The following is a 17,251-nucleotide window of genomic DNA, read 5'->3' as shown; positions in this document are numbered from 1 at the left end:
AAAAATAGTTGAGGAAATAATGGTTGAATACTCCCTAAGTCTCAGGAAAGATATACATATACAAATCCAAGAATTTCAACTCCAGTCTGGATAAACCCAAAGAGATCCACAACAAGATACATTATATAAACATATTGTGAAATTCCAAAGACAGAATCTTGAAAGCAGCAAGAAAGAAGTGATATGCAACACATAAGGGATCCTTACTCATAAAATTAACATCTAATTTTTCATTAGAAACCATAAAGGCCAGGAGGTAGTAGAATGACATATTTATATTGTGGAAAGAAAATAAAAAGTCAACCATTAAACTATGTCTAGCAAAACTATCCTTCACAATGAGAGAAAAATTAATACATTTCTGGATGAAGAATTGATGATGATCTAATTAATGAAAAAAGCTCCCATGTTCATGGTTTATAAAGCTTAACATTGTTAGAATACTCCCCAAACTGATCTAGAGTTATAACAAAATCCCTAAGGTAATTCCAATTTATTGTTCACTTTCAGTTGATTATTAAATTCATATGTAATTATTAGGGACTTATAATAACAAAAATAATCTTGAAAAATAAGCATAATGTAGGAAGACTCATATTTCCCAAATTCTAACTTTACTGCTAAGCATTGGTAAACAAGACAGTGTGATACTGGAAAAAGAAGACATATGGATAAAGGAAATAGAATTGAGTGTACAGAAATAAATGCATAAATCTATAATCAACTGATTTTTGACAAGGGTGCCAAGAACATTCACTGGATAAATAGTAAAAATGTCAACAAATGATGGCAGGACAACTGAACAGCTATATGCAAAATAATGAATTTGTATATTTATATCACAAATGGGGAGCAAATATTTTCAATATTCATCTCAAATAAAGAGCTGATATCAAAAACACATTGTCCTTATAAAAGTAGACAATAAAGAAGAGAGAACTCACAGAAATATTGGAAAGATATAAATAGGTAATTCAAAAAATATTTTGAAAATTGTACTTAAATTTAGGAAAAGTTTTCAATTGCACACATAGAAAGAGAAATTAAAATATATACCCAAAAGATTTGAAAGCAGGGACTTGAATAAATATCTGCAAACTGATGTTCATATAGGCATTATTTACAACTGCCAAAAGACGGAAGCAACCCAGGTGTCCATCAACTGACGAATGGATTAATAAAATGTATTCTATACATATAATGGAATAGTATTTAGTCATAAAAAAGAATGAAGTTTTCATGCATGCGAAAACATAGATGAATATTAACATCATCATGTTGAGTTAAATAAACCAGCCACAAAATGACAAATATTGTATGACCTCACTGATATGAAATAATTAGAATAAGTCAAATCTTAGAGTCAGAATCTAAAATATGGATTACCAAGGGATGGATTGGGGTTAGGTAATGAGGAATTAATGCTGAAATTGTAGAGATTCTCTTTGTTGGTTGTAATGTTTTGGTAATGAATGGTAATGAAAGTTGTAAAATATTGTGAAAGTAATTAACAGCAGTGAATGATATGCATGAATGTGGTTAGAAAGGGAAATTTTAGGTTGTATTTATGTCACTAGAATAAAAAACAACATAGGACTGTACAATACAATGAACACTATTGTAAAAAATGGACTATAATTAATAGTAAAACTATAAAAATGTTCTTCATGAATTGTAACAAAAGTACCATAATAATGCAAGGTGTTTGTAATAGGGTAATGTATGGAAACTCTATATTTTATGCATGATTTTTGTGTAAACCAACAACTTCTCTAATAAAAAAAAAATTGTGTCTGAGCACTTATTTTTTCCCAACAGCCTGACCAAAAATTAAAACTGACAATATGTCAAGTTGGAAAGCAGACATTTCCGTACATTGGTTTGGAAATACAAAAAGGTTTAACTTTTTGGGGAATATGATAATATCTATTAAAAGCAATTATGAATATACCTTTATGATTTATTCAATCTGTAATGGCATAAAAGAAATTATATTTGATGTCTCAACATCATGGCCCATTTAGGTGCAAATTTCCCTTTGAGCTACCATTCATTAGCCCTGCCATGGAAGTAACCACAACTAGCAGGGCCTGTACCTCCATAGGGTTTGTATGATAAAAGCCATTCTTATCGTCTCTGAACGGTCACTGCCTGCTTTTCCAAAATGGCCCCTTGCTCTTTCATGCCACAAAATTTACTAGCAAGAACTGCATTTCCATATGGCTTGGATGATAAACTGCCCTTGGCTTCTCCAAATAGCCCTTGCAATGTCTCTTATTAGTGAAATATAGTTTGAAATTGCCACTTTCCAGTATCCACAGGAAAGCCCTCTGTGTCACAATAAAGGCAAGAGCCAGGAAGGAACCCTCTCTCCCGGCCCCTTGTGGACCCTGACAGGATTCCATGTTAGGTCAGCTCATTGGGCCCTGCAGAGGCCCTCTTTCTTCCCTCTCCCCTTCCAAGGCCTTTGATCTAACAATGCTGCCCTTTGATGTATTCTTTGCTCTGTGTTTGTGTCTCATCACCCAAAGAGCTTCCACATAACGTCCAAAACACTATCATTTTCAACAACTTGAAAATATATCTTCACAAGTTTATTCATTGCAGCATTATTTTTAAATTTCACACAAAAATGCACATACAATATTCTGCACTTTCTGATGAGAAAAAGGATAGATTGGAAAACAAACATTTATCTGTGTATTCTTTTAAAAAAATAAAGATGAACTTTAAACCAAATTATTTACCTAAAATGGTAAGTAGCAACAAGGTTAAAGGATTGAGATGAAGGATATATCTAAAATTGCTTTTTTTAATATGTAATTTTAAATCTGGAGATCATATCTTAGATAATAAATTAATGCAAAGTACAGTATAAATAAATGAAATCCTAAATTTGGCACATAAGATATTTTTAAATATTTTTATTCTATCATGTAATCTCCAACAAAACTTTTCTCTATGAAATGCTTACTTTTGTTTCAAGGTTTGGGATTGTATAAATCTTAAGGTATTGTTCATGTTTAATGTTGCAAATTCTATGGAGGTTCAATTTTATAGAGATCTGGAAGTATGTGAGCTCACCAATAGTATCATTAAACAGATTAAATATGCTGATGATTCTGGCCAAAGGTAACATTTGGCATATTTCATTGGGACTTTCCTGTCAAGCATACAAACACAAGCACACTATAACCATGTGTTTCACAGCTTTATTAAAAGTGTTCTATAAAATAAGTGTCATAATATTTTTGACAGTGCCTTTTAAAAACATTAAATTTGACTTCTAATTCAAAAAGCATGTACAAAGTTTTATTATATTATTTTCTTCACTTTCCTATCCACATAAATACTTTGCTGTTCTCATTTTTTTTCCACTGCAAGGATAGTGGGAGCATAAATCCCATTTCATTTGCAAACCTCAAGTCAGCATTAAAAATGAAAAACAATATTGCTGCATTTGAAAATGGCCTTGTTGAGGCTGTAAAAAACCAGAGGCAATTAAATACTTTTTTTTGTCACTGTTTAATTTAAAGCTTTATTTTCCATCTCTGCATTTAATGTGCGAATAAAAATAAAATGAGATGAACTAATATTAATGAAACCCTTAAGTAAGCAGCAGAGGTGAAAAGTTCAACAAGCAATAGAAAGCCAGATATTGAATAAAGGAGAAAATAAGACAATGAATGGTTATCCACATATTAGCTCGGATGGATTGAGCACATCATTAATAATACTGAGACCTTGGGCTCAGTTTCCACATAAGATTTACTTTATAGGATAGAAAGAGGCTCTGTTAATACAATCTTCAGTCTTTCAAATGTGTGTGATTTTTTTTAAGCGTGTTGGGCAAGCGATTGTGCAAGAGTACATTAGCCTTTATTTGAGCACCTATTAGCTCAACATTGTACTGTCAGTGACAGTATGCAGCAGAAGAGCACTGAAATAAAATATCATATATTTTTAGTCCCCTCGACCTAGAAGACAGCATGTGTAAAACATGAAGCTGTCAGAGCTAAGGTGAATGTTTATCAGTGTAACTTAGGAACTGCTAAGCAGTGTTAAGTTCTCAGCTCAGCTATCAAAAGGACAATATGAATTTTAACTATCTCTTGCTTAAAAGGATAGTATAAACTTGAACTGTATAAATTTTCACGGCAAAATCTGCCATTCAACAAAAATTTATTAACTGAAAGGTATCCATTACTTAATTCATATTTTTTCATAATTACAGAAAGTTTGTCATATAATGCAAAGAACTCCTATAAACCTTTTACCCAGGTTAACATTTTACTCTTTTGCTTTTCTATATCCCTCCACAAACACATAAACATATTTTTTCTGAATTATTTGATAAGATATATAGAATATATAGAATAAATAATATAGTGTATTTTATACTAATGATTAAAACAATCATTGCTTTTCTCCAGAGTAAATTGAGAAAGGAACGACACAGGAGTGTAAGTATCCAAAGGTATGTTTCATTGAGGTCACCAAAGTAACAGTCATCAAATTAATAAAACAGCACCCTTTTTCACCTAAGGCTAGTCACTTTGGTAGATGACATTTATACATACTAACTTTTTTTTTTTAACTTCAAAATATTTGCATGTCTGTGTATATGGTAAAATCTGATTGTTCTATAAACTGAAAGAGTTTTAAGATTTTCACAAGATTATGGTTAACTACCAATTTTGGCCCCATTACAACATTATTAAAATGAAGATATTTTAACAAACTCATACCGTTGGTGTACTCATTTTTTGTTGTTGTTTTGACAAATAGTACATTTTCAGGTTTAAATGAAATAGTTAACTAGCCCTATATAAATTCTTATAATCCAGAAAATCAGGTAGTGTGCCATATTATTTAAGCATAATTAATTTAGTTATTCAAAGCATGATGGACTCATGGATTCCTGTTTTATTTAAAGGATGATAATCCAGTACTATTACTATTTTGATGTTCAAATTCTGCCATTTTTTGCCTGTGGAAATTCCTTCAAGCTGGCTTTTGTGGCACTGATCATTGCTCAATCATTCTTGGCTTTTCCTTATTTTCTGCCACAAAAAATGTAAAAGTCTGATCTTTTACTTTCCCTCCCAGTAAGGAATCTTTCACTTCTTCAAGGAGTCCTGGGTTCTGGGCAATTTTTGCAAAATGACTTTTGGAAATAAGGGTCTTGACCTTGATGTGTTCATTGCTATTTTGATGTGTTTGCACCCATGAATTACAGTGTACAAACAACTACAAACACATGTATCTGTATTTCTATATCATATCTATCTATCTATCTATCTATCTATCTATCTATCTATCTATCTATCTATCTATCTATCTATCCATCCATCCATCTACTAAAATTAATGACCACACTGATTTCCTCAGTTCCATATTTGCAATTCCCTTTAGGAGAGAGAGTTTAGGTTCTGACAACTCTTGTTTGGAAACTGCCACCACCACTATCCAAGCAAACACTCTCTTTACCTCACTTGGGCTCTAACAGCTCATGAAGGATCACCTCTTCCACACGGAAAATTCTTTCCTCATCACCTCCAATTCATAAAAATGAATGGAATCTCTTTTCCCATTTCAGATTCTAACATCCACACCAGGCCATTGCTTCCTGAATGTGCTCCTGACCCAGGAAGGACCCCTACCCCAGCACAGTAGCTTCCCAATCCATAGATACTTTCCTCAGAACAATGTGCATTGACACACCAGTCAAGACTTGTTCCCCCAACCTCCTATGTAGACTAACCCATCTCAGCTTTGATGCCCTGCCAATTTTCACCCTGTGCTTATTTGTTTCTCATCTCCCTAGCACTCCCCAAGTCCCTGCCACCTACCCTCATGGAGGCCCTTTTAATCCTACTAGAATCTAACACCATTGTGTCTTAAATAAGTATTAAAATAGGTGCTTAAATTTAACAAATTACATTTCTCCCAAATTTAAAGTTGACCAGACTTAATTAAACACCCTTCACATGAATCTACTTCAGATATCCTTAAACACTAAGTATTAAACACTTCAAGTTAAAAAAAAAAAAAAAACAATAGGATAATTATAGCAAATCTGGTTAGTACTCTGAGTCTGCAACAGTTCCAAATGCTCTAACACAAATGAGTATAAATTTTTATGGGAGTGGGGTGGTGGTATATGGATCTCAGGTGCATAGAAGTGTAATTATCAACTCCCTTCATATCATAACCTCCTCTGTAGCCTTGCATGACTTTATATTTATTTTATTCACATTGGCTATCTTATTTTCAATTTTTAAGAAGTACTAATGAACTACTGATTTATTTGCTCCATGTACATCCTAACTCTCTGCATCCCATCTGAGAAACCTTCCTGCATCCTACAGTGAATGTTATATCATTTTAAATGCATTTATATATGTTACTAAAAGGGGTATATGTACACATGCATACAACACATAGGAAAAAAATACACAGGCAGAAAAGTCATATTTTTAACAATAGCAAGTGGGTATCCCTCTCTATGTACACTCCTGGGACTTGATTTGTTTCTTTCAGTTACTATTATATTCCGATGATCCATCTATATTTTTCTGCTTTACCCTAATTCAATCATTTCACAGTCATATAATACTCTATTTTACTCATTCCTTCATTTTCTGCCAATGAACATTTTATTTGTTTTATGGAATTAGTTATTGTGATGGCATAAAAGAAATTATATATGGTGACTCATCACCAAATGATCCTGGTGAATCATACATTTCCCTCTTAATGACCACCCTATTTACCCCTGCCCTGGGCAAAACCTCAACTAGCAGGGCTTGTATCTCTGGGTTTGAATAAGAGTCTCTCTGAAGGGTCTCTTGCCTTTCATGCCACATAATATACTAGCAAAGAGTGCATCTCCATATGATTTGGATGATAAGAAGCTGTCCTCTTTCATCCAAAGTGGCAAAATGTTGCCACTTTGCTTTTTGTGCCATATACTTTTAAATAGCCATTTCTAGGTATCTGCAGGAAAGTTCTACCCCCACCTCTGGATCAAAAGACAGGCAGAGCCCAGGACCCACATGTGCTCTTCCCGCCTCCTCCTCCACAGACCCTCAGAATCTTAGGTAACCCCAGTGGGCCTCTCCACTTCCCTTGTTCTCCCGTTTCCCTTTCCAGGGCCTTTGATCAAACAAAGCTGTCCTCTCATGCATCCTCAGCTGGTTGACCCTATGTGTTTGTCCCTTATCACCCAAAGAACTTTCATTTATTATGAAAAGATCTGGCATGAACATTCTTATAAATGTACCCTAGTGTACATATTTCAAAATTTCCCCTCGGTGTATCTTGCAGAGAGGACTTGCTAAATTTTAGAGAGAGTAATATTTTCTACCTCTCTGACTAGAGCCTAGAGGAAATTGAAAGTCCTGGGAAACTTCCAAGATTAAAAAGGAAAACAAAGAGGAAACAGATGGTGATTCCTGATAGCTGAAATAGGGGAGGCTTTCCTCATACATGACTGCCATTTTTTTTTTTTTTTTCCTTCTGGAACCAAGGACCCTTGTAGCCAAACTGGAAAGTCCTAACCTTAATGTAGACGGCCCTGGGTCAAAAATTACTTTTTATTTCTTGCCTAAGCTAAGTTTTCCTATTGCTGCAAGGGGTCTAGGTGTTTTCACTCAGTTCATTACAGACTTTAATCAATGCTTAAGGCAATTTGTTCAGTATCATCTCACCTAGTGTATGAGTCTGGCCAGAAGAGGCACTTACTCTAAGCCAAGGAGCTCAACAAAACACATGCAGTTGTTTTGTAAGGCTCCAAATGAGTGTTTCAGACTACCTATTCACCAATACACCAGGAAATGAAAGTAATTATGACCAATTTTAGCAAAACTTAGATTATAGCTTAACATGCAGAACTACATAAAAGATTTCATTTCTAAATGAAAGCTTCTGGGTTTTGCATCCATAAAAGCTGTCAGGAATAAGACAAATTAACATTGTGCAAATGCTTATATCTGTTGAATTATGAGACAATGCAGGGGATTTAACTATAGCAATGGCCTTTTAAAAAAAATAATCCTAATTCAATTTTGTTGCCTTCTGGCGCAAGTCATTTAACTTTTCTTTGGTATAAGGACATACTCTTGCCTCACAAGGCTGTTTCAACAAATTAAGAATAAGTGTACTATGCAACCCTGATTATTGGAAGGAAAATGTCTTTATATGTTTAGGTTTTTTTTTCCTCCAATATACCAGAGAGAATTTTGAAATTTTGGTAATTTTATTCAATGGAAAATGAATATTTCACATGCTATTCCTTCTTTGGCATTCATATTTCCCAATCACAGATGGACTAGCTGAATATATATAACATATTCATCCTTTACTCAGTCATAAAACTAACCAACATGTATCCAAAAAAGGAAAAGATATATGAATAAATAGGACATTTTTGTGTTAATGAAAATCTCTAACATCCACAGCTCTACTCATATTCCCAAAAGCATTCTGATTATTTCACATCTAAGTTAAAAATAATTCACTTTCTGGATTTCTGTTTCATGTTTAGAGAAACATTAATGTTACAGCTTTGACGTTCTCCTAAACTTTAACTTAATTGAAAAAATCTAGATGTTTCCCAATGCATTATTATATGCTAGGAATATATACTATGCACGTATTGAAGTTCTTTCCTTTTTCCATTGGTTTGGTAGATTAAAATGTTATTGTATAAACTCTGGATGTTGTTAAATTGCAGTAAAAGGCTTTCATAATATATGTGATTTAATGATATAAACATGAATTTATAGGAAAGTTGTACAGATTGGTGCAATAATGTACCACCAGACCTAGCAATTTTATATATACCCAAAGAAAGTGAAAACAGGATCTCAAGCAGATACCTGTACACCAATGTACACAGCAGCATTATTCATGATTGCCAAAATGTGAAAACAACTCAAGTGCCCATCAACTAAGTGAATGATAAACAAAAGTGGTACTGACATTCAAAGGACTATTACTCGGTCATTAACAGAGTTCTGAGATTAGTTGCAACATGGCTGATCCTTGAAAATATTATGGTGTGTAAGATAAGGTAGGCACATTAGAAAAAATATTGCATGATTATCACTTGTATTGGAAATAGCAAATTCACAGAGAAAGATTGTAGATTAGAGGTAACGAGGGGATGAAGAGAGAGGAAAGGGGGAGTTTTTACTTGGTGGGGGATATATAGTGTTTATAACTCAAGATTAATTTTTTTAAAAATTAAAAAGTTAGATGACTATGTATTTGTGTAAGCAATTTTTAAAATAATAAATACCTTAAGAAATACATTACAAATCTTGAAAATGCTTAGTTTCATATTCAAATTAGAGAGATATATGGTGTAACTTAAATTTAGTCCAATTTTGTTATTTATTGGGTTATATGCAATATTGATAAAATAATGCTTTGGGTGTATTAAGAAAGTAATACAATCCAATGTTGCATAACTGCATTTTGTATATTTTGGTCACAAATTGAAATCTAGGCTAGAATTTTATTTTTAAATTATATTTTGAATACTTGAAGAAAAATTGTCCTAGTACCCTTCATCTAAAAATCTTGAATAACAGAGTCTTAATATTACCTTAAAATAGAACTGTTGTCCTAAGTGTCAAATATTGCTTGACACAGGCACTATTTTGAGGGGTGTTATATCTTTTGAGGTAAAACACAATCTTCTAGTATTTGAGTGAGTCTGTATCAGTCCAAATACACATGGAGTTTACTTTTATTTTTTCAAATTCTTCTTAATCTTCTTAGATACTTTAATAACTTCTGCACAGTTTATAAACAGCAGAGAGAAAGTAGTAGACATCTATTTTTCTCATTTCACTGAAGTTCTACGAGAATGTTTGCACAAGTTTTTCTTTGCTACATTTGCAATAAAAAAAATGAAAGAGTAAGACTACAACAACATATAAAGCAGATGAAGAGATATGAATTATAAGGAATACAAAGAATAGTAGGAGTAGAGAAGATATGTTGAAAGCACACTTGGAATACATTCTTATTTTTCCTACCACTTATGTGTCACTGAGGGAAATACTGTTTTATTTCACTAGGTCAAAATATTCCCAACAATAAAGAATGGGGTAATGAACTAGTTTGGAAATTAGGGTATGTATGGGTAGTATAAGGCAGAGGTATTTCATGTTTTCTGGTTTTTAAGTTTCACTATCTTTCATTGATTTGCAGCAACAATCCCTGCATGATTTGATGGTTCTGGATTCTGAAGAATTTGAAAACAGCAAGCAACCTTGTAAGAGCGATTTTAAAAACCTCAAAAGTTCCTAGTTTTATTTCTCATAAATGTCAAAACTCTACAAGCTATGTGTGTTCTTCACAGAGGGATTAATCTTACATCTTTATTTTCCTCTGATGGCAAACATTTCTCATCTCTATCAGATATGAGTGAATAACTATATCAGACAACTATGCTTGTTAGATATAACCACATTTATCACTTGACATATGAATCACACAGACTGGAAAAGTTGAAGATGAGGAGCGTTATTCAATTTTAGGCCCCCAAAAGGAAATGGCTCTAGTGTCAGAATATAAGCCCTCAGTAAAAAGAGGACAAGGAAAAGTAAATGTTTCTCTTGAACGTTGCTGTGAATATAGGAAAATTAAACAATTTTTCAAATCCAAACTCCTGGATGGCTGTTTCTACAGAAACCAAAAAAGTTCATGAGTCAAGATCATATGTCAGCAGTATTTTTGAATTAAATGTATTTTTCTCTACCGTAAGTTTCCGTTCTATGATAAATAAATAAAATATTTTGTGGAAAGGACAATGATTAGAATAGGGATAAAAGATGTATCAGTGTATTTTAATAATTTATGAACACCTAGAAGGCTATAGGTAACAAAGGTTGATTTCAGAACTCACAATTTTTTCCCTTTTTTTTTTTTTAAGGTAGTACCAGGGATTGAACCCAGGACTTTGTATATGCAAAGCAGTGTTCAACCACTGAGCTATACCTGCTCCGGAGAACATACAAAGTTTTTTAAATCATCCTTTAGAGTTCTAGGAGACATCATAAACAAATTTTTGTTATTCTTTTTTTAGTCCTTAAAATGTTTTCTTATGGAAAAAGTGGTTTTTCAGGAAGAAAATAATTACTTAAAATGTTGTACAAATAAGAAACCGTTTAAGCTAATTCAGTTTCTCTTTAATTTTACTTTCTAAAATATTACAATAAAAATTACAAATCATAACATTTACCTTGTTAAACTCACAAGTGAGAAATATTCGACTGGGAGAATTATTTCACCTGTAAAGAGTACTTACTTATACAATTAATTTCCAGAATACAGGCTGAAACTGAGTGTGCAGAAAATTATTTATGATAATATAATTTAGCTTTGAATTACAAAATGTCAAATTCTATATAACCACATTGGAATGTGCACAGCTTGATTGACTTGCTAATGGGCTAATATTCCTTCATGGTATTAATAGTTTAGTAGTATCATTGACATTGGAAGTTGCCAAAATCGTGTCATTTATTTGGTCACCATTTAAGGGGTTTTAAAACTTACTTGAATACTAGAATACAAAGCATACTTGGAATTATTTAAGGTGCTGATATCTGCGCAAGTGGCTTTCAGAAATTTGGATGTGTGAATAAGAAAGTTAGGCTCCAACTTTATATTAACTGAAAAATGCAATTCTACCTAAAACAAGAAGAAAATAGCCTATTACTGAATGACTGAAGAAGAGAAAAAGAAAGTTATCACATTCTGATTTGTAAAAGGATAAAAGGGGGAGAGGGAGAGGGAGAAGGGGAGGAAAGGGAGGGGAAATGGGATGGGAGGGAGAGATCAGGATCACTTGGAAAGCTTGTTAAACCCAGTTTCTGATTCAAAAGATCTGGAGTGAGGCATTTCTAACTAGCTCCTAAATGAGGCCAATGATGCTTGTCTAGGGGCCACAATTTGAGAACAATAGCATCAGGATTTAATGTTATTGTGCTGTTACTGGTTTTGCCATCTATACGACAATGCTGTTTTTTTATTATTTTTTCAGCCTTTTCATAACTTTCTGTGTGGACCTAAACATTTCCAATTCAGAAAAGGAGAAAGATGATCAGACCAAATTCATGTGGGTGGGAGTACATTTCTTGTCATAAGATTATACATAATTCTTGGAGAGATGATAATGGAATCACCTCTATTCAGTAGGGAACAACCTACCAATCAGGATAGGTCCAGTCTGATTATCAGCAAATAAGTCAATTCCAAAATGCTCTGAAATTCAAATATTTTTAAAATGCTGTGAACAGTCATAAAAATTTTTCTAAAATTATTATAAATCCCTGCTTCTATTTTCAGTTAAAACTATAAAAGATATATATGTAAAATAAATTGGATGGACCTATAGAAGAATTTTAAGGAGCATATCTTACAGACATATAGGTGTATACACTCAAAACCTAGAATTACTGTACTTAAATATTTTGAGTATTTTTAAATAATAAACCCCTACAGACATTGAAATACATATTTCATATAATATTTAAAATGATAAATTATTGCAATAATGAAATACAATACTCATTGTAAATATGAATAACACATGAGAAGAGAGACAACAGGGAAATTAAACTGGCTATATGGATATGTTAAGAAATTTCATTTAATTGCATGGATTTCTTTTTTATCTCAAATGAATCCCACAATAGACAGTATCTAATCATCTAATAACCAAGTTATTGTCTTGTCTTATTTTAAGGTAATAGATTAAATCATTTTTCAAGCCACTTTTTTTTCCCCTCTGTGGGACTTTTTTATAATATTAATTCTTATTTCATTGAAATTCTATTTTGATGAACTCACTTATGGCATCATAATTTTTTTCTAAAATAAGAAACAATTCAATATAAAGCAGTATAAATATTCCTGAATAAAAAAACGAATGCTCTATGTCAGATATGCAACTGTATCTGTGGATAAGTTTCTTTAGCTATTCTGTCATCAAGCAATGAATGAGATAAGGTGAAAAGTTTGATCTCTTACATATCCAATGTGTTTCAAGAAGAACATGAAAACTCTCTGAAAATACCCACACCCTTTCTTCCTTTTACACCAACCTTTAAATGTAATACAAGGTGATATTTTTAAAATATGCTAGGCAATTTGCCACTCATTTTTAATGAAATAAAGAGAGGGAGAATGCAATATTTTTCTATGGCTGCTGCAACAGCAGGGCATATTATTTTTAGGAAATGTTAATTTATGTTCTGAAAATTTTATCTGTAAAGTCCCTTTTACCATGTGTATTAGTCAGCCAAAAGGGTGCTGATGCAAAATACCAGAAATTGGTTGGTTTTTATATAGGGTATTTATTTGAGGTAGGAGCTTACAGATACCAGGCCATAAAGGGTAAGGTGCTTCCCTCACCAAAGGCTATTTTCACGTGTTGGAGCAAGATAGCTGCCAACGTTGACCAGGATTCAGGGTTCCTGGGTTCCTCCCTTCCTGGGGCTTGCTTCTCTTTCCTCTGTGTGCTCACTTCCTGGGGCTCCAACTTAAGGCTTTAGCATCAAACTCCAACATCAACACTCCAACATCAGAAAATTCTTAACTCTGTCCTTTGTCATGCTGCCTTTTATCTGTGAGTTCCCAAACACCAGAGGGTGGGTACTCAAAGCTCTACTGGCACAAGAGGTTTACATAATTACTTAATCAAGTAAACTTATGAATCCAATATAATCTAATATGCCAAGGGGAAAAGATCATTTTACAAACAAAATCCAATATTTCTTTTTGGAATTCATCAATTATATCAAACTACTATACCATGTAAGGTACCATATTTACAGATTAAGAGGTTTAAACATTTTTAGCAGAGAAAGAGAGAGAGGGAGAGGAAGAAGAAAGGAGAAGGAGAAGAGAAGGAGAAGAAGATGGAGAAGGAGAAGAATGATTTATTATGAGATTAAGATAATTTTTGTGAAAGAACAACTAAAAGAAGCAAAAACAATCAATTCTTAGATTCAGGTACAATTTGCTTAGTAAAAAAAAATATTTATAGTATTCTTGGTTAAAAGAAAGAAAACATTAAAAGATTTCTTTTCTATTCTATTGACAGATTAGTAATTACTAATTATAGTTTAATGGGAAAATCTGTTTCGTCATCATTTGAAACAGATCGATTTAAATATTCAGTGAAACTTCTATAATAATTAACAGTTAAAACATCAAAGAAAAAATTGAAGTACAAATATATTTATTTTAGAAATTAATGAGAACATTCAAATACTTTAGGTAAGTCTCATTTGCATTTCACTGCAAGGAATTCCATAAAAATAAATGAACCTAAAAGCTGCTGTTTGAAATTATGGAATTCACAATTAATGATCAATATGCTATCATTTTTTCACTGTGTTATCTTTTATGGGACCTTATTAATTGACATCTTTTGGGATCTCAAAATAGTTGACTTCTGTTACATGTCATTTTAATAGGATTTTCTGGAGACAAACACATACAAATGATAATCTTTGAAATGTATGTTTCAAAAACACACATAATTCTTCAGTTAAAATGAAACACTTTCAGTTTCTTAGTTAGATGAATATTTGGTAAATTAGTAAACTAAGAACAAAACATAATAAAAATATTTGCCAAGGGACTCCTTCAGTGAAAAGTACAGTAAAAGGTTTTGTACCTAATATAGACAACATAAGTTTTTCCCTTACAGTAAACTAGAAAAATGTTTAACACAGAGTAATAATTAATAAACACTTTTTAAATCAATCTATGGAAAAATGTAGAATTTTTTCCTAATTTACTCACCTGCCAATAAATAAGCCTGTGTTATCCAACATGAAGTTTCCCTTTCACAAAAATATGTTGCTGTTATATAATTAGTAATTATCTATATCACTAGGTAGGTTCTTATATAATCTTTAAAGAAATGCTTGTTTGTAATTTACTTCTTATCAGTTTTAATTCCTAGGTATAGTGTGCTTCTGCAATATTTCAATCAAAATCTTTAAAAAGATATCTTCTTCTCTTTATCACTACTCTTATAAAGATGTTCTTGCATTTACTATATTAAGAATATTTGGCCACTGGAACAAACTCTAAAATTACTGTCATCTATCCCATTTTTTTTTTCTTACTGTCATTACTAATTTTAAGATGAGTAAGCATTTTTCTTTAAATGATAACTATTTTGCAATTTTTTCTTTATATCTTGACAGTGTTTAATCTCAATCTTATGCACAATTTTCAGTGCCTTTTTTCATTCATCCAAGACTGCAAATGTGCAAGTCTCCATTATTTTAAATTGTAATTTCATTAGGAAAGGATTATTAGTGATAAAATGGGAAAGAACTAAAGGACTGTAAATACCCCATTGACACTAGCAAGGCCTTACTTAGTTCTACCTGTCCTGAATGACATTGGCTAAATCCAAATGATCAACCAACAGCTTCTAAAGTAGGGCCCCAGTTTTCTGTGCTTACAAACTTACCATTAATTAATATAATCACCATTTCTTCACACCAGCCAAAAACATCAACAGTGAACAATTCCTAAAATAAAACTGATCTTTGATCTCTCACATTCTGTTCTATAAAGTATCTTATCTTCATGCTCTCCAGCAGAGCACACAACTGAGTTTTCCTCAGGTAGAAAAGTTTAAATGAAGGCTTAAGGTAATGGCCTTTGTTAGCATTTTTCATTCAAAAATAATAGAGCACTCTGCTTTTCCCCACCAATGACACAAATGACTGAGAAAATTCTTTTCTCCTCAGAGAATTATGTCCTATTAAAATAGATTAAAAAATCATGCAAAATAAGTTCTAGTAAATATCATGAACAGTGAAGATTCCTAAACTTCACTATATTTGCAAAATCAAAAATCAGCCTGCCATATTTTCATGAAAGTTCGCACATAAGACCACTAGGTCAGGACATTTATTACAGGACTAGGAGTAAAAATGTCGATATTTTCTTATAAAATTCCCCCAAGACTCTCTTTTCAAAGGGTAAAATGAAGAAAGCCGATTGATACCTGCATGGGCAGGGGCTTATTTTACAAGAAAGAAACCCTGAATTTAGGGATTCCACTTTCTTTGTAAGGGCAGTAAGCATTAATCTATTTGTTTAACTTCATTTGAAACTAAACAGGAATAATGTGATGTCATAGGTGGCATATATTAGCACTTATTTTAAATTTTAATGTAAATAATTTGTGGCCAAGGTTGCTTCTTTTGGGCATTATGTTACAATAATTTTCAAATTATGTAATAAAAACTATGAAATATGTTAATGATATTTCAAAGTTCAACATGAAGTTCAGGAGAAATTTTGGAAATCACACTTTGTGAATCTTCAAATACATCTGCAGGAACTTTTTATTATGGTTGGGATGTCTCAGGATGTTGAAGTACTTGGTTCTTTTAAGTGTGCTAAAGGTATATTTTCAATGAAATTTATGATAACACAGATATAAATACACTCAGGTCATCTCAAGACCTTATAACTTCTTTGCAGGAGCTCAGGTTTCCATATTTCTGTCCATCTCCCATTCCCTTTACTAACTTGGTTAAAATTCAGGTCACATCTTTATCCTTTATTGTTATCATATAATTCTTATTTTTTGATCTAGCAATATTTCCTTACCTAATGTTTCCTCAAATTAAGATCTTATTTTGGTCAAGGTTTTAGAACATGGGTTGCTAGCTGAATAAATGTACAATAATCTACAGCATTAAATATATGAAATTCTGCTTTCCTTGTTGAATAGAAAAGGTTATTGTTATTCATTTTAAGAAATACTTTCAGCAGGAATCTATTGCTTTGTATAGCAAATGTGAAGTTCAAATGTCAGTCAGACTGAATATGGATGGATACAATACTCTCATTCCATACACAGCACTGGGTTGCCAGGTGTAAAGTCAGACTGACTGCAGAGTCTACAGTCTTAATTTTTAAAACTCTCTATGAATGGACTTTTAGTAATGTTTTCTTTTTTTCTGATTCCATGAAATGTCTTTAAGCTTTCTATTTTTTTTTTCCTGTTGGCTACTCAGATATATTTTCATTAAACTTATTTTCTTGTATTTCAACTATATCTTTATTTATACTCCTCTACTTAAGTGAGAATACTAACATTGCAATATTTTCTATGCTTTGCTTTTTACCACCTCCAGTGATGTACAGAACAGGCCATATAAAAATAATGACAGGCAATAATCCATGTAAT

The sequence above is a fragment of the Dasypus novemcinctus genome, chromosome 15 (genome assembly GCF_030445035.2).
Source record: "Dasypus novemcinctus isolate mDasNov1 chromosome 15, mDasNov1.1.hap2, whole genome shotgun sequence".
In the NCBI taxonomy this organism is placed as follows: domain Eukaryota; kingdom Metazoa; phylum Chordata; class Mammalia; order Cingulata; family Dasypodidae; genus Dasypus; species Dasypus novemcinctus.
The sequence above is the reverse complement of the archived record's forward strand: the minus strand, read 5'-3'. Positions refer to the sequence as shown.